The following is a 22,204-nucleotide window of genomic DNA, read 5'->3' as shown; positions in this document are numbered from 1 at the left end:
GTTGTGAACCCTCCAGGAGCTCTTGTTATATTTTTCTGAACTTCAACTTGATGTGTTTATCTATCAATGGCCGGGTAAGGAAGAACGAGTCAACGATCTTGTTTCTATTATGACAAACATGATCTATTTTTCACTGACTTTGCACCACCATTGTTTTATCTCTTCTTTAAGCATGGGACTCGAGCACCGTTCCCAAACAGACGAGGTGGCCGAGTGGTTAAGGCGATGGACTGCTAATCCATTGTGCTCTGCACGCGTGGGTTCGAATCCCACCTTCGTCGTATTTTTTCTTTATAGTCTGCATTTAAACATAGACCAAAGTCTTTCAACCTCCCTGTGAAAGACAGGAATGAGTACAGATATGGAAATAGAGATGTAAAAATAAGTTCATTGGTGCAGGCGGAGAATGAAATTAGTCAAAGACTTTCCTCGTAGGTTTCCATTCTTTACTATTATAGGAGCCAAAATCAGCGCAGTTAGTAAACTCCCAAGCTTACATCCCAAATTCTTTTTTCTTTTAGTTGTCTGCCTTTTACATGTTCCTTTTGCCATCATTCTGACCTGCTATCTAAACTCATGAACCTGTTCAGCATCCTACTCAATACATACATACCCGTAAAAGTACATACTCAAACGCATACCGACAATGTATCACCAACATAAGCACACACGCTTTCGCAAATCAGATGTATGATGACGTACTGAACACATGCAGAGATATACAGCCATTTTTACACAACCAGAAATTCATATACCTGGAGATCTACCTAGGTAAAACCCATGGTTTCTTTGCACTTTCTGTTGTTGGCTGTGAGCAAGCAGCAGGTGGCCTTGTAGCTCAGTGGCAGAGCACTGGTCTCGTAAACCAGGGGTCATGAGTTCAAACCTCATCCGGGCCTCGGGCGGATTATTTTCAAAAAGCACGGGGAAGAGAAGCCAGAGTTGCACCATCTACAGAGAACCTTTTATGACGGGATGCATCCTCATAATTGAAGTCTTCCACAGAAGGAGTGAAATAGAGTTCGAGAGGAAGGCCTAATGTTTTCAGGCAAAGACTGACAAAAACCTTGCAATGTCGCATGTAGCTGCTTTGGTGAAAAGACTGTTCAAGTTCACAATGCAACGGAGGGGTGTTCCCCATCTCCATACAATCATCTCTTTGATAATGTAAACGTGCCAGGCGTGTTGAAAGACAAAGACAGACACAACCGCACATACCAGTTGAAGAAAGACAGCCAGCAAACACATTTGTATAGAGGTAAGCAAGCCTCAATTAGAGATGTGAGTCCCTCCGTTTCTGCGGGAGTCCACAAGTTTAATAAAAAATTAACACATATCTTTCATGTTCTAATGATTACCAATCTTTCTGATTAGCTCTGCATAGCTCCAATGGCTATGTGTGTGTGTGTGTGTGTATGTGCCCGTGTGTGTAGGGGAAGGGGTCGGTAGATGTGTTCACGCAGAGCAAGTTGCATACATCGCCAACAGCCATTCTCTCCTGCTCCTGTGCATCCAGTTCGGAAGCGAACCCACCCAATTGTTCTATATGTCTGCTACCCTGACCGCATTCACACATCATTGGCTATTAGTATGCAGCTTGTGGGCGCTGTCAATGGGATATAAGCACCATTCCCCATGTCTGCAATAGCTAGACCAGATTCTGAGGTATAATGAGCAGGGGTCCAGGCACTTCGCCTGACAAACGCCGGGCTTAGCCCTGCCGGGCCTAGCCCTGAGGGGCCTAACTGGGCATGGCCCTGTGTAAGGTAGGGTGAGCAGGGGACCACTTGCAACTAACCTTCGGCACCAATCAGGCATGGAGAGGTCTGTGCAAATGCCCAGCCCTTTAGCAATCTCGATCTGCAAAACCTTCAACTCCTAATTCTCATGGCTCCCAGAAGCCCTAGCCCATATGCAAATGAGGCGAGTTCCTATCAGCATCCTTGTTCTGCTTGATTTTATCAAAGTGACTGCCTGATTAGTGAAAGGGTATTTATTCTCAGAGGTTTGCTTCAAAGGCGATAATGCAGTAAATAGACAACATTATTCTTTGTAAGTTGATATTGTCTCCTGGATCCTACTCCAGTAACCCTTTTTCTACCTTTACAAATGTCTTCCGTAAGTGGTGCTCAGCAGAAAATGGAGTATAATAACAGTTGACATTTTTTATTTTCTGTTCTATTTTCAAAAACCCTCCGTAGCTGTATTTAAAGCGCAAACACCCCATAAATAACTTGCAATGAGTATTCCATGTCTAAAAGGCAGAGGAGCTGTCATACAACATTAACTGACAATCAAGGAAACCTTGAGGTGAACCAAAAAATGTCCAGAACATTTATTGGTTCAATAATTCAGTTTTGAGGTGAATTAGTAAAAAGTTCCAAAGTTGCTCCAGGTGAGGCTTGAACTCACAACCTCGGCATTGCTCACTGCATGTACTGCTGTATAAGTACCGCGCGCAAACCGATTGCGCCACTGGAGCTGCTGTGTTTTGGTTTTCGACATGAAACTACACCCACAAACACACACACAAGTGTACAAAAGCACCCACAAGCTCTGGCATTGTCTTTTTAGCTGACACCAAATTATGGGTGCCTTGTAGTGCCCATATTGTGCCACTGGAGCTTACCTTTTAGCCTGATATACACTTTGCCACTGATGTTCAGCCAATGGTGCAGTCAAATGTCCCTTCTACATTTTTGTCATGCTGCAGGCAGTGCCACTGGAGCCAGCATGATGCTCTTCCTCATATTCAACACGTGTCAATTGAAACACCTCCCAATGTCATCTTGGCGATGCCTATAAACACCCCAGGACTTTGATGAATTTTTCTCAACAGCAAGTGAGGCAGTTTTCCTGCAAACGGCTGGATGTACCTCAACAAGGAACGCATTGTGGTTCTATTTTGAAGATGTTTGTGTTATTACCTGTAAAGACTTGAATGCCTAACATAATCCCTGTAGACGAGGTGGCCGAGTGGTTAAGGCGATGGACTGCTAATCTACTGTACACGCGTGGTTTCGAATCCCACCTTTGTCGATTTTAACTTTTGAAATCTTTTTTAAACATCTGCATTGCTCTAAGCACCATTGCCATTGGCTTTCAAAGAACATACAGACAAAAGTGAAAATATGCATGTTAGTTGATTAAGAAGGACACAAACAAGGTTGTCGTGTTACTGGCAGGAATGCAATCTGCTGTGCTTGACTACCCTTTGAGCCAGAATCCGGATAGAAATTTAAAAAAGCAAAGGTAATATCCATATTGTCTCTCTGCTGCCATGTACATGTTTTTTTCAACTTTCACGCATCACATCTCCTCATTAGTCACCCTAAAATTGCACGGAATACGCACAAATTAGCTGCTCCTCAAAAAATCGGCCAGAAAAAAACAGGTCAAATCACAATCATATACATACATTCTCACACACCCTTCAAATATGTCTACCCAGTAAACATCATGTTGTGTGCTCGTTGTGTTGCTGTTATGCATCGTAACGTGAGGGGCTCTGTAGCTCAGTGGCAGAGCACTGGTCTTGTAAACCAGGGGTCGTGAGTTCGATCCTCATCAGGCCCTCCAAATGGTAATTTTCTTGAACATTGTTGAATAGGAACTGATATTGCACATTGTACCTGTGCAACCTTTTACCAATGGATTCGGGCCTATAACAAAGCCACAAGCGCAAGGTGTCTGAATAGTCTGTGGGGAAGGTCGGCTTTCTGGACCTAATTTCTTCAAGAAAAAGACCTTGATAATCTTGTGATGACAGATGCAGATGATCACGGTGAAGCCCTTACTCTATTGAACAGTACAGCGGTTCTGGGTTGCACGCCTTTCTCTATTTTCAGGGACGTTGATGTGGCAAAATTTAATTGGAAAAGGGTTATTGCCATCACTCACTATTTAAATTCAATGACATCACAGGAAGCAGCAGCATCTGAACTTTGATCTTGGCTGGAAACGTTGAATGATGCCAAACACTGGGAAACTGGAGCTTGCGTTATGCTGGTTTTACTACTAATGGTGTGCCATACGGAAGCTCAAGCACCTTCCTCTGGATTAGTGTTGTGAACCCTCCAGGAGCTCTTGTTATATTTTTCTGAACTTCAACTTGATGTGTTTATCTATCAATGGCCGGGTAAGGAAGAACGAGTCAACGATCTTGTTTCTATTATGACAAACATGATCTATTTTTCACTGACTTTGCACCACCATTGTTTTATCTCTTCTTTAAGCATGGGACTCAAGCACCGTTCCCAAACAGACGAGGTGGCCGAGTGGTTAAGGCGATGGACTGCTAATCCATTGTGCTCTGCACGCGTGGGTTCGAATCCCACCTTCGTCGTATTTTTTCTTTATAGTCTGCATTTAAACATAGACCAAAGTCTTTCAACCTCCCTGTGAAAGACAGGAATGAGTACAGATATGGAAATAGAGATGTAAAAATAAGTTCATTGGTGCAGGCGGAGAATGAAATTAGTCAAAGACTTTCCTCGTAGGTTTCCATTCTTTACTATTATAGGAGCCAAAATCAGCGCAGTTAGTAAACTCCCAAGCTTACATCCCAAATTCTTTTTTCTTTTAGTTGTCTGCCTTTTACATGTTCCTTTTGCCATCATTCTGACCTGCTATCTAAACTCATGAACCTGTTCAGCATCCTACTCAATACATACATACCCGTAAAAGTACATACTCAAACGCATACCGACAATGTATCACCAACATAAGCACACACGCTTTCGCAAATCAGATGTATGATGACGTACTGAACACATGCAGAGATATACAGCCATTTTTACACAACCAGAAATTCATATACCTGGAGATCTACCTAGGTAAAACCCATGGTTTCTTTGCACTTTCTGTTGTTGGCTGTGAGCAAGCAGCAGGTGGCCTTGTAGCTCAGTGGCAGAGCACTGGTCTCGTAAACCAGGGGTCATGAGTTCAAACCTCATCAGGGCCTCTGGCGGATTATTTTCAAAAAGCACGGGGAAGAGAAGCCAGAGTTGCACCATCTACAGAGAACCTTTTATGACGGGATGCATCCTCATAATTGAAGTCTTCCACAGAAGGAGTGAAATAGAGTTCGAGAGGAAGGCCTAATGTTTTCGGCAAAGACTGACAAAAACCTTGCAATGTCGCATGTAGCTGCTTTGGTGAAAAGACTGTTCAAGTTCACAATGCAACGGAGGGGTGTTCCCCATCTCCATACAATCATCTCTTTGATAATGTAAACGTGCCAGGCGTGTTGAAAGACAAAGACAGACACAACCGCACATACCAGTTGAAGAAAGACAGCCAGCAAACACATTTGTATAGAGGTAAGCAAGCCTCAATTAGAGATGTGAGTCCCTCCGTTTCTGCGGGAGTCCACAAGTTTAATAAAAAATGAACACATATCTTTCATGTTCTAATGATTACCAATCTTTCTGATTAGCTCTGCATAGCTCCAATGGCTATGTGTGTGTGTGTGTGTGTATGTGCCCGTGTGTGTAGGGGAAGGGGTCGGTAGATGTGTTCACGCAGAGCAAGTTGCATACATCGCCAACAGCCATTCTCTCCTGCTCCTGTGCATCCAGTTCGGAAGCGAACCCACCCAATTGTTCTATATGTCTGCTACCCTGACCGCATTCACACATCATTGGCTATTAGTATGCAGCTTGTGGGCGCTGTCAATGGGATATAAGCACCATTCCCCATGTCTGCAATAGCTAGACCAGATTCTGAGGTATAATGAGCAGGGGTCCAGGCACTTCGCCTGACAAACGCCGGGCTTAGCCCTGCCGGGCCTAGCCCTGAGGGGCCTAACTGGGCATGGCCCTGTGTAAGGTAGGGTGAGCAGGGGACCACTTGCAACTAACCTTCGGCACCAATCAGGCATGGAGAGGTCTGTGCAAATGCCCAGCCCTTTAGCAATCTCGATCTGCAAAACCTTCAACTCCTAATTCTCATGGCTCCCAGAAGCCCTAGCCCATATGCAAATGAGGCGAGTTCCTATCAGCATCCTTGTTCTGCTTGATTTTATCAAAGTGACTGCCTGATTAGTGAAAGGGTATTTATTCTCAGAGGTTTGCTTCAAAGGCGATAATGCAGTAAATAGACAACATTATTCTTTGTAAGTTGATATTGTCTCCTGGATCCTACTCCAGTAACCCTTTTTCTACCTTTACAAATGTCTTCCGTAAGTGGTGCTCAGCAGAAAATGGAGTATAATAACAGTTGACATTTTTTATTTTCTGTTCTATTTTCAAAAACCCTCCGTAGCTGTATTTAAAGCGCAAACACCCCATAAATAACTTGCAATGAGTATTCCATGTCTAAAAGGCAGAGGAGCTGTCATACAACATTAACTGACAATCAAGGAAACCTTGAGGTGAACCAAAAAATGTCCAGAACATTTATTGGTTCAATAATTCAGTTTTGAGGTGAATTAGTAAAAAGTTCCAAAGTTGCTCCAGGTGAGGCTTGAACTCACAACCTCGGCATTGCTCACTGCATGTACTGCTGTATAAGTACCGCGCGCTAACCGATTGCGCCACTGGAGCTGCTGTGTTTTGGTTTTCGACATGAAACTACACCCACAAACACACACACAAGTGTACAAAAGCACCCACAAGCTCTGGCATTGTCTTTTTAGCTGACACCAAATTATGGGTGCCTTGTAGTGCCCATATTGTGCCACTGGAGCTTACCTTTTAGCCTGATATACACTTTGCCACTGATGTTCAGCCAATGGTGCAGTCAAATGTCCCTTCTACATTTTTGTCATGCTGCAGGCAGTGCCACTGGAGCCAGCATGATGCTCTTCCTCATATTCAACACGTGTCAATTGAAACACCTCCCAATGTCATCTTGGCGATGCCTATAAACACCCCAGGACTTTGATGAATTTTTCTCAACAGCAAGTGAGGCAGTTTTCCTGCAAACGGCTGGATGTACCTCAACAAGGAACGCATTGTGGTTCTATTTTGAAGATGTTTGTGTTATTACCTGTAAAGACTTGAATGCCTAACATAATCCCTGTAGACGAGGTGGCCGAGTAGTTAAGGAGATAGACTGCTAATCTACTGTACACGCGTGGTTTCGAATCCCACCTTTGTCGATTTTAACTTTTGAAATCTTTTTTAAACATCTGCATTGCTCTAAGCACCATTGCCATTGGCTTTCAAAGAACATACAGACAAAAGTGAAAATATGCATGTTAGTTGATTAAGAAGGACACAAACAAGGTTGTCGTGTTACTGGCAGGAATGCAATCTGCTGTGCTTGACTACCCTTTGAGCCAGAATCCGGATAGAAATTTAAAAAAGCAAAGGTAATATCCATATTGTCTCTCTGCTGCCATGTACATGTTTTTTTCAACTTTCACGCATCACATCTCCTCATTAGTCACCCTAAAATTGCACGGAATACGCACAAATTAGCTGCTCCTCAAAAAATCGGCCAGAAAAAAACAGGTCAAATCACAATCATATACATACATTCTCACACACCCTTCAAATATGTCTACCCAGTAAACATCATGTTGTGTGCTCGTTGTGTTGCTGTTATGCGTCGTAACGTGAGGGGCTCTGTAGCTCAGTGGCAGAGCACTGGTCTTGTAAACCAGGGGTCGTGAGTTCGATCCTCATCAGGCCCTCCAAATGGTAATTTTCTTGAACATTGTTGAATAGGAACTGATATTGCACATTGTACCTGTGCAACCTTTTACCAATGGATTCGGGCCTATAACAAAGCCACAAGCGCAAGGTGTCTGAATAGTCTGTGGGGAAGGTCGGCTTTCTGGACCTAATTTCTTCAAGAAAAAGACCTTGATAATCTTGTGATGACAGATGCAGATGATCACGGTGAAGCCCTTACTCTATTGAACAGTACAGCGGTTCTGGGTTGCACGCCTTTCTCTATTTTCAGGGACGTTGATGTGGCAAAATTTAATTGGAAAAGGGTTATTGCCATCACTCACTATTTAAATTCAATGACATCACAGGAAGCAGCAGCATCTGAACTTTGATCTTGGCTGGAAACGTTGAATGATGCCAAACACTGGGAAACTGGAGCTTGCGTTATGCTGGTTTTACTACTAATGGTGTGCCATACGGAAGCTCAAGCACCTTCCTCTGGATTAGTGTTGTGAACCCTCCAGGAGCTCTTGTTATATTTTTCTGAACTTCAACTTGATGTGTTTATCTATCAATGGCCGGGTAAGGAAGAACGAGTCAACGATCTTGTTTCTATTATGACAAACATGATCTATTTTTCACTGACTTTGCACCACCATTGTTTTATCTCTTCTTTAAGCATGGGACTCGAGCACCGTTCCCAAACAGACGAGGTGGCCGAGTGGTTAAGGCGATGGACTGCTAATCCATTGTGCTCTGCACGCGTGGGTTCGAATCCCACCTTCGTCGTATTTTTTCTTTATAGTCTGCATTTAAACATAGACCAAAGTCTTTCAACCTCCCTGTGAAAGACAGGAATGAGTACAGATATGGAAATAGAGATGTAAAAATAAGTTCATTGGTGCAGGCGGAGAATGAAATTAGTCAAAGACTTTCCTCGTAGGTTTCCATTCTTTACTATTATAGGAGCCAAAATCAGCGCAGTTAGTAAACTCCCAAGCTTACATCCCAAATTCTTTTTTCTTTTAGTTGTCTGCCTTTTACATGTTCCTTTTGCCATCATTCTGACCTGCTATCTAAACTCATGAACCTGTTCAGCATCCTACTCAATACATACATACCCGTAAAAGTACATACTCAAACGCATACCGACAATGTATCACCAACATAAGCACACACGCTTTCGCAAATCAGATGTATGATGACGTACTGAACACATGCAGAGATATACAGCCATTTTTACACAACCAGAAATTCATATACCTGGAGATCTACCTAGGTAAAACCCATGGTTTCTTTGCACTTTCTGTTGTTGGCTGTGAGCAAGCAGCAGGTGGCCTTGTAGCTCAGTGGCAGAGCACTGGTCTCGTAAACCAGGGGTCATGAGTTCAAACCTCATCCGGGCCTCGGGCGGATTATTTTCAAAAAGCACGGGGAAGAGAAGCCAGAGTTGCACCATCTACAGAGAACCTTTTATGACGGGATGCATCCTCATAATTGAAGTCTTCCACAGAAGGAGTGAAATAGAGTTCGAGAGGAAGGCCTAATGTTTTCAGGCAAAGACTGACAAAAACCTTGCAATGTCGCATGTAGCTGCTTTGGTGAAAAGACTGTTCAAGTTCACAATGCAACGGAGGGGTGTTCCCCATCTCCATACAATCATCTCTTTGATAATGTAAACGTGCCAGGCGTGTTGAAAGACAAAGACAGACACAACCGCACATACCAGTTGAAGAAAGACAGCCAGCAAACACATTTGTATAGAGGTAAGCAAGCCTCAATTAGAGATGTGAGTCCCTCCGTTTCTGCGGGAGTCCACAAGTTTAATAAAAAATGAACACATATCTTTCATGTTCTAATGATTACCAATCTTTCTGATTAGCTCTGCATAGCTCCAATGGCTATGTGTGTGTGTGTGTGTGTATGTGCCCGTGTGTGTAGGGGAAGGGGTCGGTAGATGTGTTCACGCAGAGCAAGTTGCATACATCGCCAACAGCCATTCTCTCCTGCTCCTGTGCATCCAGTTCGGAAGCGAACCCACCCAATTGTTCTATATGTCTGCTACCCTGACCGCATTCACACATCATTGGCTATTAGTATGCAGCTTGTGGGCGCTGTCAATGGGATATAAGCACCATTCCCCATGTCTGCAATAGCTAGACCAGATTCTGAGGTATGATGAGCAGGGGTCCAGGCACTTCGCCTGACGAACGCCTGACAAACGCCGGGCTTAGCCCTGCCGGGCCTAGCCCTGAGGGGCCTAACTGGGCATGGCCCTGTGTAAGGTAGGGTGAGCAGGGGACCACTTGCAACTAACCTTCGGCACCAATCAGGCATGGAGAGGTCTGTGCAAATGCCCAGCCCTTTAGCAATCTCGATCTGCAAAACCTTCAACTCCTAATTCTCATGGCTCCCAGAAGCCCTAGCCCATATGCAAATGAGGCGAGTTCCTATCAGCATCCTTGTTCTGCTTGATTTTATCAAAGTGACTGCCTGATTAGTGAAAGGGTATTTATTCTCAGAGGTTTGCTTCAAAGGCGATAATGCAGTAAATAGACAACATTATTCTTTGTAAGTTGATATTGTCTCCTGGATCCTACTCCAGTAACCCTTTTTCTACCTTTACAAATGTCTTCCGTAAGTGGTGCTCAGCAGAAAATGGAGTATAATAACAGTTGACATTTTTTATTTTCTGTTCTATTTTCAAAAACCCTCCGTAGCTGTATTTAAAGCGCAAACACCCCATAAATAACTTGCAATGAGTATTCCATGTCTAAAAGGCAGAGGAGCTGTCATACAACATTAACTGACAATCAAGGAAACCTTGAGGTGAACCAAAAAATGTCCAGAACATTTATTGGTTCAATAATTCAGTTTTGAGGTGAATTAGTAAAAAGTTCCAAAGTTGCTCCAGGTGAGGCTTGAACTCACAACCTCGGCATTGCTCACTGCATGTACTGCTGTATAAGTACCGCGCGCAAACCGATTGCGCCACTGGAGCTGCTGTGTTTTGGTTTTCGACATGAAACTACACCCACAAACACACACACAAGTGTACAAAAGCACCCACAAGCTCTGGCATTGTCTTTTTAGCTGACACCAAATTATGGGTGCCTTGTAGTGCCCATATTGTGCCACTGGAGCTTACCTTTTAGCCTGACATACACTTTGCCACTGATGTTCAGCCAATGGTGCAGTCAAATGTCCCTTCTACATTTTTGTCATGCTGCAGGCAGTGCCACTGGAGCCAGCATGATGCTCTTCCTCATATTCAACACGTGTCAATTGAAACACCTCCCAATGTCATCTTGGCGATGCCTATAAACACCCCAGGACTTTGATGAATTTTTCTCAACAGCAAGTGAGGCAGTTTTCCTGCAAACGGCTGGATGTACCTCAACAAGGAACGCATTGTGGTTCTATTTTGAAGATGTTTGTGTTATTACCTGTAAAGACTTGAATGCCTAACATAATCCCTGTAGACGAGGTGGCCGAGTGGTTAAGGCGATGGACTGCTAATCTACTGTACACGCGTGGTTTCGAATCCCACCTTTGTCGATTTTAACTTTTGAAATCTTTTTTAAACATCTGCATTGCTCTAAGCACCATTGCCATTGGCTTTCAAAGAACATACAGACAAAAGTGAAAATATGCATGTTAGTTGATTAAGAAGGACACAAACAAGGTTGTCGTGTTACTGGCAGGAATGCAATCTGCTGTGCTTGACTACCCTTTGAGCCAGAATCCGGATAGAAATTTAAAAAAGCAAAGGTAATATCCATATTGTCTCTCTGCTGCCATGTACATGTTTTTTTCAACTTTCACGCATCACATCTCCTCATTAGTCACCCTAAAATTGCACGGAATACGCACAAATTAGCTGCTCCTCAAAAAATCGGCCAGAAAAAAACAGGTCAAATCACAATCATATACATACATTCTCACACACCCTTCAAATATGTCTACCCAGTAAACATCATGTTGTGTGCTCGTTGTGTTGCTGTTATGCGTCGTAACGTGAGGGGCTCTGTAGCTCAGTGGCAGAGCACTGGTCTTGTAAACCAGGGGTCGTGAGTTCGATCCTCATCAGGCCCTCCAAATGGTAATTTTCTTGAACATTGTTGAATAGGAACTGATATTGCACATTGTACCTGTGCAACCTTTTACCAATGGATTCGGGCCTATAACAAAGCCACAAGCGCAAGGTGTCTGAATAGTCTGTGGGGAAGGTCGGCTTTCTGGACCTAATTTCTTCAAGAAAAAGACCTTGATAATCTTGTGATGACAGATGCAGATGATCACGGTGAAGCCCTTACTCTATTGAACAGTACAGCGGTTCTGGGTTGCACGCCTTTCTCTATTTTCAGGGACGTTGATGTGGCAAAATTTAATTGGAAAAGGGTTATTGCCATCACTCACTATTTAAATTCAATGACATCACAGGAAGCAGCAGCATCTGAACTTTGATCTTGGCTGGAAACGTTGAATGATGCCAAACACTGGGAAACTGGAGCTTGCGTTATGCTGGTTTTACTACTAATGGTGTGCCATACGGAAGCTCAAGCACCTTCCTCTGGATTAGTGTTGTGAACCCTCCAGGAGCTCTTGTTATATTTTTCTGAACTTCAACTTGATGTGTTTATCTATCAATGGCCGGGTAAGGAAGAACGAGTCAACGATCTTGTTTCTATTATGACAAACATGATCTATTTTTCACTGACTTTGCACCACCATTGTTTTATCTCTTCTTTAAGCATGGGACTCAAGCACCGTTCCCAAACAGACGAGGTGGCCGAGTGGTTAAGGCGATGGACTGCTAATCCATTGTGCTCTGCACGCGTGGGTTCGAATCCCACCTTCGTCGTATTTTTTCTTTATAGTCTGCATTTAAACATAGACCAAAGTCTTTCAACCTCCCTGTGAAAGACAGGAATGAGTACAGATATGGAAATAGAGATGTAAAAATAAGTTCATTGGTGCAGGCGGAGAATGAAATTAGTCAAAGACTTTCCTCGTAGGTTTCCATTCTTTACTATTATAGGAGCCAAAATCAGCGCAGTTAGTAAACTCCCAAGCTTACATCCCAAATTCTTTTTTCTTTTAGTTGTCTGCCTTTTACATGTTCCTTTTGCCATCATTCTGACCTGCTATCTAAACTCATGAACCTGTTCAGCATCCTACTCAATACATACATACCCGTAAAAGTACATACTCAAACGCATACCGACAATGTATCACCAACATAAGCACACACGCTTTCGCAAATCAGATGTATGATGACGTACTGAACACATGCAGAGATATACAGCCATTTTTACACAACCAGAAATTCATATACCTGGAGATCTACCTAGGTAAAACCCATGGTTTCTTTGCACTTTCTGTTGTTGGCTGTGAGCAAGCAGCAGGTGGCCTTGTAGCTCAGTGGCAGAGCACTGGTCTCGTAAACCAGGGGTCATGAGTTCAAACCTCATCAGGGCCTCGGGCGGATTATTTTCAAAAAGCACGGGGAAGAGAAGCCAGAGTTGCACCATCTACAGAGAACCTTTTATGACGGGATGCATCCTCATAATTGAAGTCTTCCACAGAAGGAGTGAAATAGAGTTCGAGAGGAAGGCCTAATGTTTTCAGGCAAAGACTGACAAAAACCTTGCAATGTCGCATGTAGCTGCTTTGGTGAAAAGACTGTTCAAGTTCACAATGCAACGGAGGGGTGTTCCCCATCTCCATACAATCATCTCTTTGATAATGTAAACGTGCCAGGCGTGTTGAAAGACAAAGACAGACACAACCGCACATACCAGTTGAAGAAAGACAGCCAGCAAACACATTTGTATAGAGGTAAGCAAGCCTCAATTAGAGATGTGAGTCCCTCCGTTTCTGCGGGAGTCCACAAGTTTAATAAAAAATGAACACATATCTTTCATGTTCTAATGATTACCAATCTTTCTGATTAGCTCTGCATAGCTCCAATGGCTATGTGTGTGTGTGTGTGTGTATGTGCCCGTGTGTGTAGGGGAAGGGGTCGGTAGATGTGTTCACGCAGAGCAAGTTGCATACATCGCCAACAGCCATTCTCTCCTGCTCCTGTGCATCCAGTTCGGAAGCGAACCCACCCAATTGTTCTATATGTCTGCTACCCTGACCGCATTCACACATCATTGGCTATTAGTATGCAGCTTGTGGGCGCTGTCAATGGGATATAAGCACCATTCCCCATGTCTGCAATAGCTAGACCAGATTCTGAGGTATAATGAGCAGGGGTCCAGGCACTTCGCCTGACAAACGCCGGGCTTAGCCCTGCCGGGCCTAGCCCTGAGGGGCCTAACTGGGCATGGCCCTGTGTAAGGTAGGGTGAGCAGGGGACCACTTGCAACTAACCTTCGGCACCAATCAGGCATGGAGAGGTCTGTGCAAATGCCCAGCCCTTTAGCAATCTCGATCTGCAAAACCTTCAACTCCTAATTCTCATGGCTCCCAGAAGCCCTAGCCCATATGCAAATGAGGCGAGTTCCTATCAGCATCCTTGTTCTGCTTGATTTTATCAAAGTGACTGCCTGATTAGTGAAAGGGTATTTATTCTCAGAGGTTTGCTTCAAAGGCGATAATGCAGTAAATAGACAACATTATTCTTTGTAAGTTGATATTGTCTCCTGGATCCTACTCCAGTAACCCTTTTTCTACCTTTACAAATGTCTTCCGTAAGTGGTGCTCAGCAGAAAATGGAGTATAATAACAGTTGACATTTTTTATTTTCTGTTCTATTTTCAAAAACCCTCCGTAGCTGTATTTAAAGCGCAAACACCCCATAAATAACTTGCAATGAGTATTCCATGTCTAAAAGGCAGAGGAGCTGTCATACAACATTAACTGACAATCAAGGAAACCTTGAGGTGAACCAAAAAATGTCCAGAACATTTATTGGTTCAATAATTCAGTTTTGAGGTGAATTAGTAAAAAGTTCCAAAGTTGCTCCAGGTGAGGCTTGAACTCACAACCTCGGCATTGCTCACTGCATGTACTGCTGTATAAGTACCGCGCGCAAACCGATTGCGCCACTGGAGCTGCTGTGTTTTGGTTTTCGACATGAAACTACACCCACAAACACACACACAAGTGTACAAAAGCACCCACAAGCTCTGGCATTGTCTTTTTAGCTGACACCAAATTATGGGTGCCTTGTAGTGCCCATATTGTGCCACTGGAGCTTACCTTTTAGCCTGATATACACTTTGCCACTGATGTTCAGCCAATGGTGCAGTCAAATGTCCCTTCTACATTTTTGTCATGCTGCAGGCAGTGCCACTGGAGCCAGCATGATGCTCTTCCTCATATTCAACACGTGTCAATTGAAACACCTCCCAATGTCATCTTGGCGATGCCTATAAACACCCCAGGACTTTGATGAATTTTTCTCAACAGCAAGTGAGGCAGTTTTCCTGCAAACGGCTGGATGTACCTCAACAAGGAACGCATTGTGGTTCTATTTTGAAGATGTTTGTGTTATTACCTGTAAAGACTTGAATGCCTAACATAATCCCTGTAGACGAGGTGGCCGAGTGGTTAAGGCGATGGACTGCTAATCTACTGTACACGCGTGGTTTCGAATCCCACCTTTGTCGATTTTAACTTTTGAAATCTTTTTTAAACATCTGCATTGCTCTAAGCACCATTGCCATTGGCTTTCAAAGAACATACAGACAAAAGTGAAAATATGCATGTTAGTTGATTAAGAAGGACACAAACAAGGTTGTCGTGTTACTGGCAGGAATGCAATCTGCTGTGCTTGACTACCCTTTGAGCCAGAATCCGGATAGAAATTTAAAAAAGCAAAGGTAATATCCATATTGTCTCTCTGCTGCCATGTACATGTTTTTTTCAACTTTCACGCATCACATCTCCTCATTAGTCACCCTAAAATTGCACGGAATACGCACAAATTAGCTGCTCCTCAAAAAATCGGCCAGAAAAAAACAGGTCAAATCACAATCATATACATACATTCTCACACACCCTTCAAATATGTCTACCCAGTAAACATCATGTTGTGTGCTCGTTGTGTTGCTGTTATGCGTCGTAACGTGAGGGGCTCTGTAGCTCAGTGGCAGAGCACTGGTCTTGTAAACCAGGGGTCGTGAGTTCGATCCTCATCAGGCCCTCCAAATGGTAATTTTCTTGAACATTGTTGAATAGGAACTGATATTGCACATTGTACCTGTGCAACCTTTTACCAATGGATTCGGGCCTATAACAAAGCCACAAGCGCAAGGTGTCTGAATAGTCTGTGGGGAAGGTCGGCTTTCTGGACCTAATTTCTTCAAGAAAAAGACCTTGATAATCTTGTGATGACAGATGCAGATGATCACGGTGAAGCCCTTACTCTATTGAACAGTACAGCGGTTCTGGGTTGCACGCCTTTCTCTATTTTCAGGGACGTTGATGTGGCAAAATTTAATTGGAAAAGGGTTATTGCCATCACTCACTATTTAAATTCAATGACATCACAGGAAGCAGCAGCATCTGAACTTTGATCTTGGCTGGAAACGTTGAATGATGCCAAACACTGGGAAACTGGAGCTTGCGTTATGCTGGTTTTACTACTAATGGTGTGCCATACGGAAGCTCAAGCACCTTCCTCTGGATTAGTGTTGTGAACCCTCCAGGAGCTCTTGTTATATTTTTCTGAACTTCAACTTGATGTGTTTATCTATCAATGGCCGGGTAAGGAAGAACGAGTCAACGATCTTGTTTCTATTATGACAAACATGATCTATTTTTCACTGACTTTGCACCACCATTGTTTTATCTCTTCTTTAAGCATGGGACTCAAGCACCGTTCCCAAACAGACGAGGTGGCCGAGTGGTTAAGGCGATGGACTGCTAATCCATTGTGCTCTGCACGCGTGGGTTCGAATCCCACCTTCGTCGTATTTTTTCTTTATAGTCTGCATTTAAACATAGACCAAAGTCTTTCAACCTCCCTGTGAAAGACAGGAATGAGTACAGATATGGAAATAGAGATGTAAAAATAAGTTCATTGGTGCAGGCGGAGAATGAAATTAGTCAAAGACTTTCCTCGTAGGTTTCCATTCTTTACTATTATAGGAGCCAAAATCAGCGCAGTTAGTAAACTCCCAAGCTTACATCCCAAATTCTTTTTTCTTTTAGTTGTCTGCCTTTTACATGTTCCTTTTGCCATCATTCTGACCTGCTATCTAAACTCATGAACCTGTTCAGCATCCTACTCAATACATACATACCCGTAAAAGTACATACTCAAACGCATACCGACAATGTATCACCAACATAAGCACACACGCTTTCGCAAATCAGATGTATGATGACGTACTGAACACATGCAGAGATATACAGCCATTTTTACACAACCAGAAATTCATATACCTGGAGATCTACCTAGGTAAAACCCATGGTTTCTTTGCACTTTCTGTTGTTGGCTGTGAGCAAGCAGCAGGTGGCCTTGTAGCTCAGTGGCAGAGCACTGGTCTCGTAAACCAGGGGTCATGAGTTCAAACCTCATCAGGGCCTCGGGCGGATTATTTTCAAAAAGCACGGGGAAGAGAAGCCAGAGTTGCACCATCTACAGAGAACCTTTTATGACGGGATGCATCCTCATAATTGAAGTCTTCCACAGAAGGAGTGAAATAGAGTTCGAGAGGAAGGCCTAATGTTTTCAGGCAAAGACTGACAAAAACCTTGCAATGTCGCATGTAGCTGCTTTGGTGAAAAGACTGTTCAAGTTCACAATGCAACGGAGGGGTGTTCCCCATCTCCATACAATCATCTCTTTGATAATGTAAACGTGCCAGGCGTGTTGAAAGACAAAGACAGACACAACCGCACATACCAGTTGAAGAAAGACAGCCAGCAAACACATTTGTATAGAGGTAAGCAAGCCTCAATTAGAGATGTGAGTCCCTCCGTTTCTGCGGGAGTCCACAAGTTTAATAAAAAATGAACACATATCTTTCATGTTCTAATGATTACCAATCTTTCTGATTAGCTCTGCATAGCTCCAATGGCTATGTGTGTGTGTGTGTGTGTATGTGCCCGTGTGTGTAGGGGAAGGGGTCGGTAGATGTGTTCACGCAGAGCAAGTTGCATACATCGCCAACAGCCATTCTCTCCTGCTCCTGTGCATCCAGTTCGGAAGCGAACCCACCCAATTGTTCTATATGTCTGCTACCCTGACCGCATTCACACATCATTGGCTATTAGTATGCAGCTTGTGGGCGCTGTCAATGGGATATAAGCACCATTCCCCATGTCTGCAATAGCTAGACCAGATTCTGAGGTATAATGAGCAGGGGTCCAGGCACTTCGCCTGACAAACGCCGGGCTTAGCCCTGCCGGGCCTAGCCCTGAGGGGCCTAACTGGGCATGGCCCTGTGTAAGGTAGGGTGAGCAGGGGACCACTTGCAACTAACCTTCGGCACCAATCAGGCATGGAGAGGTCTGTGCAAATGCCCAGCCCTTTAGCAATCTCGATCTGCAAAACCTTCAACTCCTAATTCTCATGGCTCCCAGAAGCCCTAGCCCATATGCAAATGAGGCGAGTTCCTATCAGCATCCTTGTTCTGCTTGATTTTATCAAAGTGACTGCCTGATTAGTGAAAGGGTATTTATTCTCAGAGGTTTGCTTCAAAGGCGATAATGCAGTAAATAGACAACATTATTCTTTGTAAGTTGATATTGTCTCCTGGATCCTACTCCAGTAACCCTTTTTCTACCTTTACAAATGTCTTCCGTAAGTGGTGCTCAGCAGAAAATGGAGTATAATAACAGTTGACATTTTTTATTTTCTGTTCTATTTTCAAAAACCCTCCGTAGCTGTATTTAAAGCGCAAACACCCCATAAATAACTTGCAATGAGTATTCCATGTCTAAAAGGCAGAGGAGCTGTCATACAACATTAACTGACAATCAAGGAAACCTTGAGGTGAACCAAAAAATGTCCAGAACATTTATTGGTTCAATAATTCAGTTTTGAGGTGAATTAGTAAAAAGTTCCAAAGTTGCTCCAGGTGAGGCTTGAACTCACAACCTCGGCATTGCTCACTGCATGTACTGCTGTATAAGTACCGCGCGCTAACCGATTGCGCCACTGGAGCTGCTGTGTTTTGGTTTTCGACATGAAACTACACCCACAAACACACACACAAGTGTACAAAAGCACCCACAAGCTCTGGCATTGTCTTTTTAGCTGACACCAAATTATGGGTGCCTTGTAGTGCCCATATTGTGCCACTGGAGCTTACCTTTTAGCCTGATATACACTTTGCCACTGATGTTCAGCCAATGGTGCAGTCAAATGTCCCTTCTACATTTTTGTCATGCTGCAGGCAGTGCCACTGGAGCCAGCATGATGCTCTTCCTCATATTCAACACGTGTCAATTGAAACACCTCCCAATGTCATCTTGGCGATGCCTATAAACACCCCAGGACTTTGATGAATTTTTCTCAACAGCAAGTGAGGCAGTTTTCCTGCAAACGGCTGGATGTACCTCAACAAGGAACGCATTGTGGTTCTATTTTGAAGATGTTTGTGTTATTACCTGTAAAGACTTGAATGCCTAACATAATCCCTGTAGACGAGGTGGCCGAGTAGTTAAGGAGATAGACTGCTAATCTACTGTACACGCGTGGTTTCGAATCCCACCTTTGTCGATTTTAACTTTTGAAATCTTTTTTAAACATCTGCATTGCTCTAAGCACCATTGCCATTGGCTTTCAAAGAACATACAGACAAAAGTGAAAATATGCATGTTAGTTGATTAAGAAGGACACAAACAAGGTTGTCGTGTTACTGGCAGGAATGCAATCTGCTGTGCTTGACTACCCTTTGAGCCAGAATCCGGATAGAAATTTAAAAAAGCAAAGGTAATATCCATATTGTCTCTCTGCTGCCATGTACATGTTTTTTTCAACTTTCACGCATCACATCTCCTCATTAGTCACCCTAAAATTGCACGGAATACGCACAAATTAGCTGCTCCTCAAAAAATCGGCCAGAAAAAAACAGGTCAAATCACAATCATATACATACATTCTCACACACCCTTCAAATATGTCTACCCAGTAAACATCATGTTGTGTGCTCGTTGTGTTGCTGTTATGCGTCGTAACCTGAGGGGCTCTGTAGCTCAGTGGCAGAGCACTGGTCTTGTAAACCAGGGGTGAGTTCGATCCTCATCAGGGCCTCCAAATGGTAATTTTCTTGAACATTGTTGAATAGGAAGTGATATTGCACATTGTACCTGTGCAACCTTTTACCAATGGATTCGGGCCTATAACAAAGCCACAAGCGCAAGGTGTCTGAATAGTCTGTGGGGAAGGTCGGCTTTCTGGACCTAATTTCTTCAAGAAAAAGACCTTGATAATCTTGTGATGACAGATGCAGATGATCACGGTGAAGCCCTTACTCTATTGAACAGTACAGCGGTTCTGGGTTGCACGCCTTTCTCTATTTTCAGGGACGTTGATGTGGCAAAATTTAATTGGAAAAGGGTTATTGCCATCACTCACTATTTAAATTCAATGACATCACAGGAAGCAGCAGCATCTGAACTTTGATCTTGGCTGGAAACGTTGAATGATGCCAAACACTGGGAAACTGGAGCTTGCGTTATGCTGGTTTTACTACTAATGGTGTGCCATACGGAAGCTCAAGCACCTTCCTCTGGATTAGTGTTGTGAACCCTCCAGGAGCTCTTGTTATATTTTTCTGAACTTCAACTTGATGTGTTTATCTATCAATGGCCGGGTAAGGAAGAACGAGTCAACGATCTTGTTTCTATTATGACAAACATGATCTATTTTTCACTGACTTTGCACCACCATTGTTTTATCTCTTCTTTAAGCATGGGACTCGAGCACCGTTCCCAAACAGACGAGGTGGCCGAGTGGTTAAGGCGATGGACTGCTAATCCATTGTGCTCTGCACGCGTGGGTTCGAATCCCACCTTCGTCGTATTTTTTCTTTATAGTCTGCATTTAAACATAGACCAAAGTCTTTCAACCTCCCTGTGAAAGACAGGAATGAGTACAGATATGGAAATAGAGATGTAAAAATAAGTTCATTGGTGCAGGCGGAGAATGAAATTAGTCAAAGACTTTCCTCGTAGGTTTCCATTCTTTACTATTATAGGAGCCAAAATCAGCGCAGTTAGTAAACTCCCAAGCTTACATCCCAAATTCTTTTTTCTTTTAGTTGTCTGCCTTTTACATGTTCCTTTTGCCATCATTCTGACCTGCTATCTAAACTCATGAACCTGTTCAGCATCCTACTCAATACATACATACCCGTAAAAGTACATACTCAAACGCATACCGACAATGTATCACCAACATAAGCACACACGCTTTCGCAAATCAGATGTATGATGACGTACTGAACACATGCAGAGATATACAGCCATTTTTACACAACCAGAAATTCATATACCTGGAGATCTACCTAGGTAAAACCCATGGTTTCTTTGCACTTTCTGTTGTTGGCTGTGAGCAAGCAGCAGGTGGCCTTGTAGCTCAGTGGCAGAGCACTGGTCTCGTAAACCAGGGGTCATGAGTTCAAACCTCATCCGGGCCTCGGGCGGATTATTTTCAAAAAGCACGGGGAAGAGAAGCCAGAGTTGCACCATCTACAGAGAACCTTTTATGACGGGATGCATCCTCATAATTGAAGTCTTCCACAGAAGGAGTGAAATAGAGTTCGAGAGGAAGGCCTAATGTTTTCAGGCAAAGACTGACAAAAACCTTGCAATGTCGCATGTAGCTGCTTTGGTGAAAAGACTGTTCAAGTTCACAATGCAACGGAGGGGTGTTCCCCATCTCCATACAATCATCTCTTTGATAATGTAAACGTGCCAGGCGTGTTGAAAGACAAAGACAGACACAACCGCACATACCAGTTGAAGAAAGACAGCCAGCAAACACATTTGTATAGAGGTAAGCAAGCCTCAATTAGAGATGTGAGTCCCTCCGTTTCTGCGGGAGTCCACAAGTTTAATAAAAAATGAACACATATCTTTCATGTTCTAATGATTACCAATCTTTCTGATTAGCTCTGCATAGCTCCAATGGCTATGTGTGTGTGTGTGTGTGTATGTGCCCGTGTGTGTAGGGGAAGGGGTCGGTAGATGTGTTCACGCAGAGCAAGTTGCATACATCGCCAACAGCCATTCTCTCCTGCTCCTGTGCATCCAGTTCGGAAGCGAACCCACCCAATTGTTCTATATGTCTGCTACCCTGACCGCATTCACACATCATTGGCTATTAGTATGCAGCTTGTGGGCGCTGTCAATGGGATATAAGCACCATTCCCCATGTCTGCAATAGCTAGACCAGATTCTGAGGTATGATGAGCAGGGGTCCAGGCACTTCGCCTGACGAACGCCTGACAAACGCCGGGCTTAGCCCTGCCGGGCCTAGCCCTGAGGGGCCTAACTGGGCATGGCCCTGTGTAAGGTAGGGTGAGCAGGGGACCACTTGCAACTAACCTTCGGCACCAATCAGGCATGGAGAGGTCTGTGCAAATGCCCAGCCCTTTAGGAATCTCGATCTGCAA

The 22,204-nt window shown here is 43.7% G+C and overlaps 25 non-coding genes across 25 annotated transcripts; 20 read left to right on the top strand and 5 right to left on the bottom strand.

The window, feature by feature from the left end:
* Nucleotides 1-199: 199 nt before the first annotated feature.
* Nucleotides 200-281, top strand: TRNAS-GCU (transfer RNA serine (anticodon GCU)). Its single transcript has one exon. It is a non-coding gene; the product is annotated as a tRNA-Ser (tRNA).
* A 546-nt stretch (nt 282-827) lies between these two features.
* TRNAT-CGU (transfer RNA threonine (anticodon CGU)) lies at nt 828-899 on the top strand. The gene has a single exon. It is a non-coding gene; the product is annotated as a tRNA-Thr (tRNA).
* A 1,488-nt stretch (nt 900-2,387) lies between these two features.
* Nucleotides 2,388-2,482, bottom strand: TRNAI-UAU (transfer RNA isoleucine (anticodon UAU)). The gene is made up of 2 exons: nt 2,445-2,482; nt 2,388-2,423 (listed from the first exon to the last, which is right to left on the bottom strand). It is a non-coding gene; the product is annotated as a tRNA-Ile (tRNA).
* A 480-nt stretch (nt 2,483-2,962) lies between these two features.
* On the top strand, nt 2,963-3,039 carry TRNAS-GCU (transfer RNA serine (anticodon GCU)). The gene has a single exon. It is a non-coding gene; the product is annotated as a tRNA-Ser (tRNA).
* Nucleotides 3,040-3,503: 464 nt separating this feature from the next.
* TRNAT-UGU (transfer RNA threonine (anticodon UGU)) lies at nt 3,504-3,576 on the top strand. Its single transcript has one exon. It is a non-coding gene; the product is annotated as a tRNA-Thr (tRNA).
* Nucleotides 3,577-4,263: 687 nt separating this feature from the next.
* On the top strand, nt 4,264-4,345 carry TRNAS-GCU (transfer RNA serine (anticodon GCU)). Its single transcript has one exon. It is a non-coding gene; the product is annotated as a tRNA-Ser (tRNA).
* Nucleotides 4,346-4,891: 546 nt separating this feature from the next.
* Nucleotides 4,892-4,963, top strand: TRNAT-CGU (transfer RNA threonine (anticodon CGU)). The gene has a single exon. It is a non-coding gene; the product is annotated as a tRNA-Thr (tRNA).
* Nucleotides 4,964-6,450: 1,487 nt separating this feature from the next.
* TRNAI-UAU (transfer RNA isoleucine (anticodon UAU)) lies at nt 6,451-6,545 on the bottom strand. Its single transcript has 2 exons — nt 6,508-6,545; nt 6,451-6,486 (listed from the first exon to the last, which is right to left on the bottom strand). It is a non-coding gene; the product is annotated as a tRNA-Ile (tRNA).
* Nucleotides 6,546-7,566: 1,021 nt separating this feature from the next.
* Nucleotides 7,567-7,639, top strand: TRNAT-UGU (transfer RNA threonine (anticodon UGU)). Its single transcript has one exon. It is a non-coding gene; the product is annotated as a tRNA-Thr (tRNA).
* Nucleotides 7,640-8,326: 687 nt separating this feature from the next.
* Nucleotides 8,327-8,408, top strand: TRNAS-GCU (transfer RNA serine (anticodon GCU)). Its single transcript has one exon. It is a non-coding gene; the product is annotated as a tRNA-Ser (tRNA).
* Nucleotides 8,409-8,954: 546 nt separating this feature from the next.
* TRNAT-CGU (transfer RNA threonine (anticodon CGU)) lies at nt 8,955-9,026 on the top strand. Its single transcript has one exon. It is a non-coding gene; the product is annotated as a tRNA-Thr (tRNA).
* A 1,499-nt stretch (nt 9,027-10,525) lies between these two features.
* Nucleotides 10,526-10,620, bottom strand: TRNAI-UAU (transfer RNA isoleucine (anticodon UAU)). The gene is made up of 2 exons: nt 10,583-10,620; nt 10,526-10,561 (listed from the first exon to the last, which is right to left on the bottom strand). It is a non-coding gene; the product is annotated as a tRNA-Ile (tRNA).
* A 480-nt stretch (nt 10,621-11,100) lies between these two features.
* Nucleotides 11,101-11,177, top strand: TRNAS-GCU (transfer RNA serine (anticodon GCU)). Its single transcript has one exon. It is a non-coding gene; the product is annotated as a tRNA-Ser (tRNA).
* Nucleotides 11,178-11,641: 464 nt separating this feature from the next.
* On the top strand, nt 11,642-11,714 carry TRNAT-UGU (transfer RNA threonine (anticodon UGU)). The gene has a single exon. It is a non-coding gene; the product is annotated as a tRNA-Thr (tRNA).
* Nucleotides 11,715-12,401: 687 nt separating this feature from the next.
* TRNAS-GCU (transfer RNA serine (anticodon GCU)) lies at nt 12,402-12,483 on the top strand. The gene has a single exon. It is a non-coding gene; the product is annotated as a tRNA-Ser (tRNA).
* Nucleotides 12,484-13,029: 546 nt separating this feature from the next.
* TRNAT-CGU (transfer RNA threonine (anticodon CGU)) lies at nt 13,030-13,101 on the top strand. Its single transcript has one exon. It is a non-coding gene; the product is annotated as a tRNA-Thr (tRNA).
* A 1,488-nt stretch (nt 13,102-14,589) lies between these two features.
* TRNAI-UAU (transfer RNA isoleucine (anticodon UAU)) lies at nt 14,590-14,684 on the bottom strand. Its single transcript has 2 exons — nt 14,647-14,684; nt 14,590-14,625 (listed from the first exon to the last, which is right to left on the bottom strand). It is a non-coding gene; the product is annotated as a tRNA-Ile (tRNA).
* Nucleotides 14,685-15,164: 480 nt separating this feature from the next.
* On the top strand, nt 15,165-15,241 carry TRNAS-GCU (transfer RNA serine (anticodon GCU)). Its single transcript has one exon. It is a non-coding gene; the product is annotated as a tRNA-Ser (tRNA).
* A 464-nt stretch (nt 15,242-15,705) lies between these two features.
* Nucleotides 15,706-15,778, top strand: TRNAT-UGU (transfer RNA threonine (anticodon UGU)). The gene has a single exon. It is a non-coding gene; the product is annotated as a tRNA-Thr (tRNA).
* A 687-nt stretch (nt 15,779-16,465) lies between these two features.
* TRNAS-GCU (transfer RNA serine (anticodon GCU)) lies at nt 16,466-16,547 on the top strand. The gene has a single exon. It is a non-coding gene; the product is annotated as a tRNA-Ser (tRNA).
* Nucleotides 16,548-17,093: 546 nt separating this feature from the next.
* On the top strand, nt 17,094-17,165 carry TRNAT-CGU (transfer RNA threonine (anticodon CGU)). The gene has a single exon. It is a non-coding gene; the product is annotated as a tRNA-Thr (tRNA).
* Nucleotides 17,166-18,653: 1,488 nt separating this feature from the next.
* Nucleotides 18,654-18,748, bottom strand: TRNAI-UAU (transfer RNA isoleucine (anticodon UAU)). The gene is made up of 2 exons: nt 18,711-18,748; nt 18,654-18,689 (listed from the first exon to the last, which is right to left on the bottom strand). It is a non-coding gene; the product is annotated as a tRNA-Ile (tRNA).
* A 1,022-nt stretch (nt 18,749-19,770) lies between these two features.
* TRNAT-UGU (transfer RNA threonine (anticodon UGU)) lies at nt 19,771-19,839 on the top strand. The gene has a single exon. It is a non-coding gene; the product is annotated as a tRNA-Thr (tRNA).
* Nucleotides 19,840-20,526: 687 nt separating this feature from the next.
* On the top strand, nt 20,527-20,608 carry TRNAS-GCU (transfer RNA serine (anticodon GCU)). The gene has a single exon. It is a non-coding gene; the product is annotated as a tRNA-Ser (tRNA).
* Nucleotides 20,609-21,154: 546 nt separating this feature from the next.
* On the top strand, nt 21,155-21,226 carry TRNAT-CGU (transfer RNA threonine (anticodon CGU)). The gene has a single exon. It is a non-coding gene; the product is annotated as a tRNA-Thr (tRNA).
* Nucleotides 21,227-22,204: the final 978 nt, after the last annotated feature.

Source organism: Ambystoma mexicanum, unplaced genomic scaffold, assembly GCF_040938575.1.
Source record: "Ambystoma mexicanum isolate Mex_15411 unplaced genomic scaffold, UKY_AmexF1_1 Mex_scaf46, whole genome shotgun sequence".
Lineage (NCBI taxonomy): Eukaryota > Metazoa > Chordata > Amphibia > Caudata > Ambystomatidae > Ambystoma > Ambystoma mexicanum.
This window is presented reverse-complemented; position numbering and strand designations above follow the sequence as displayed.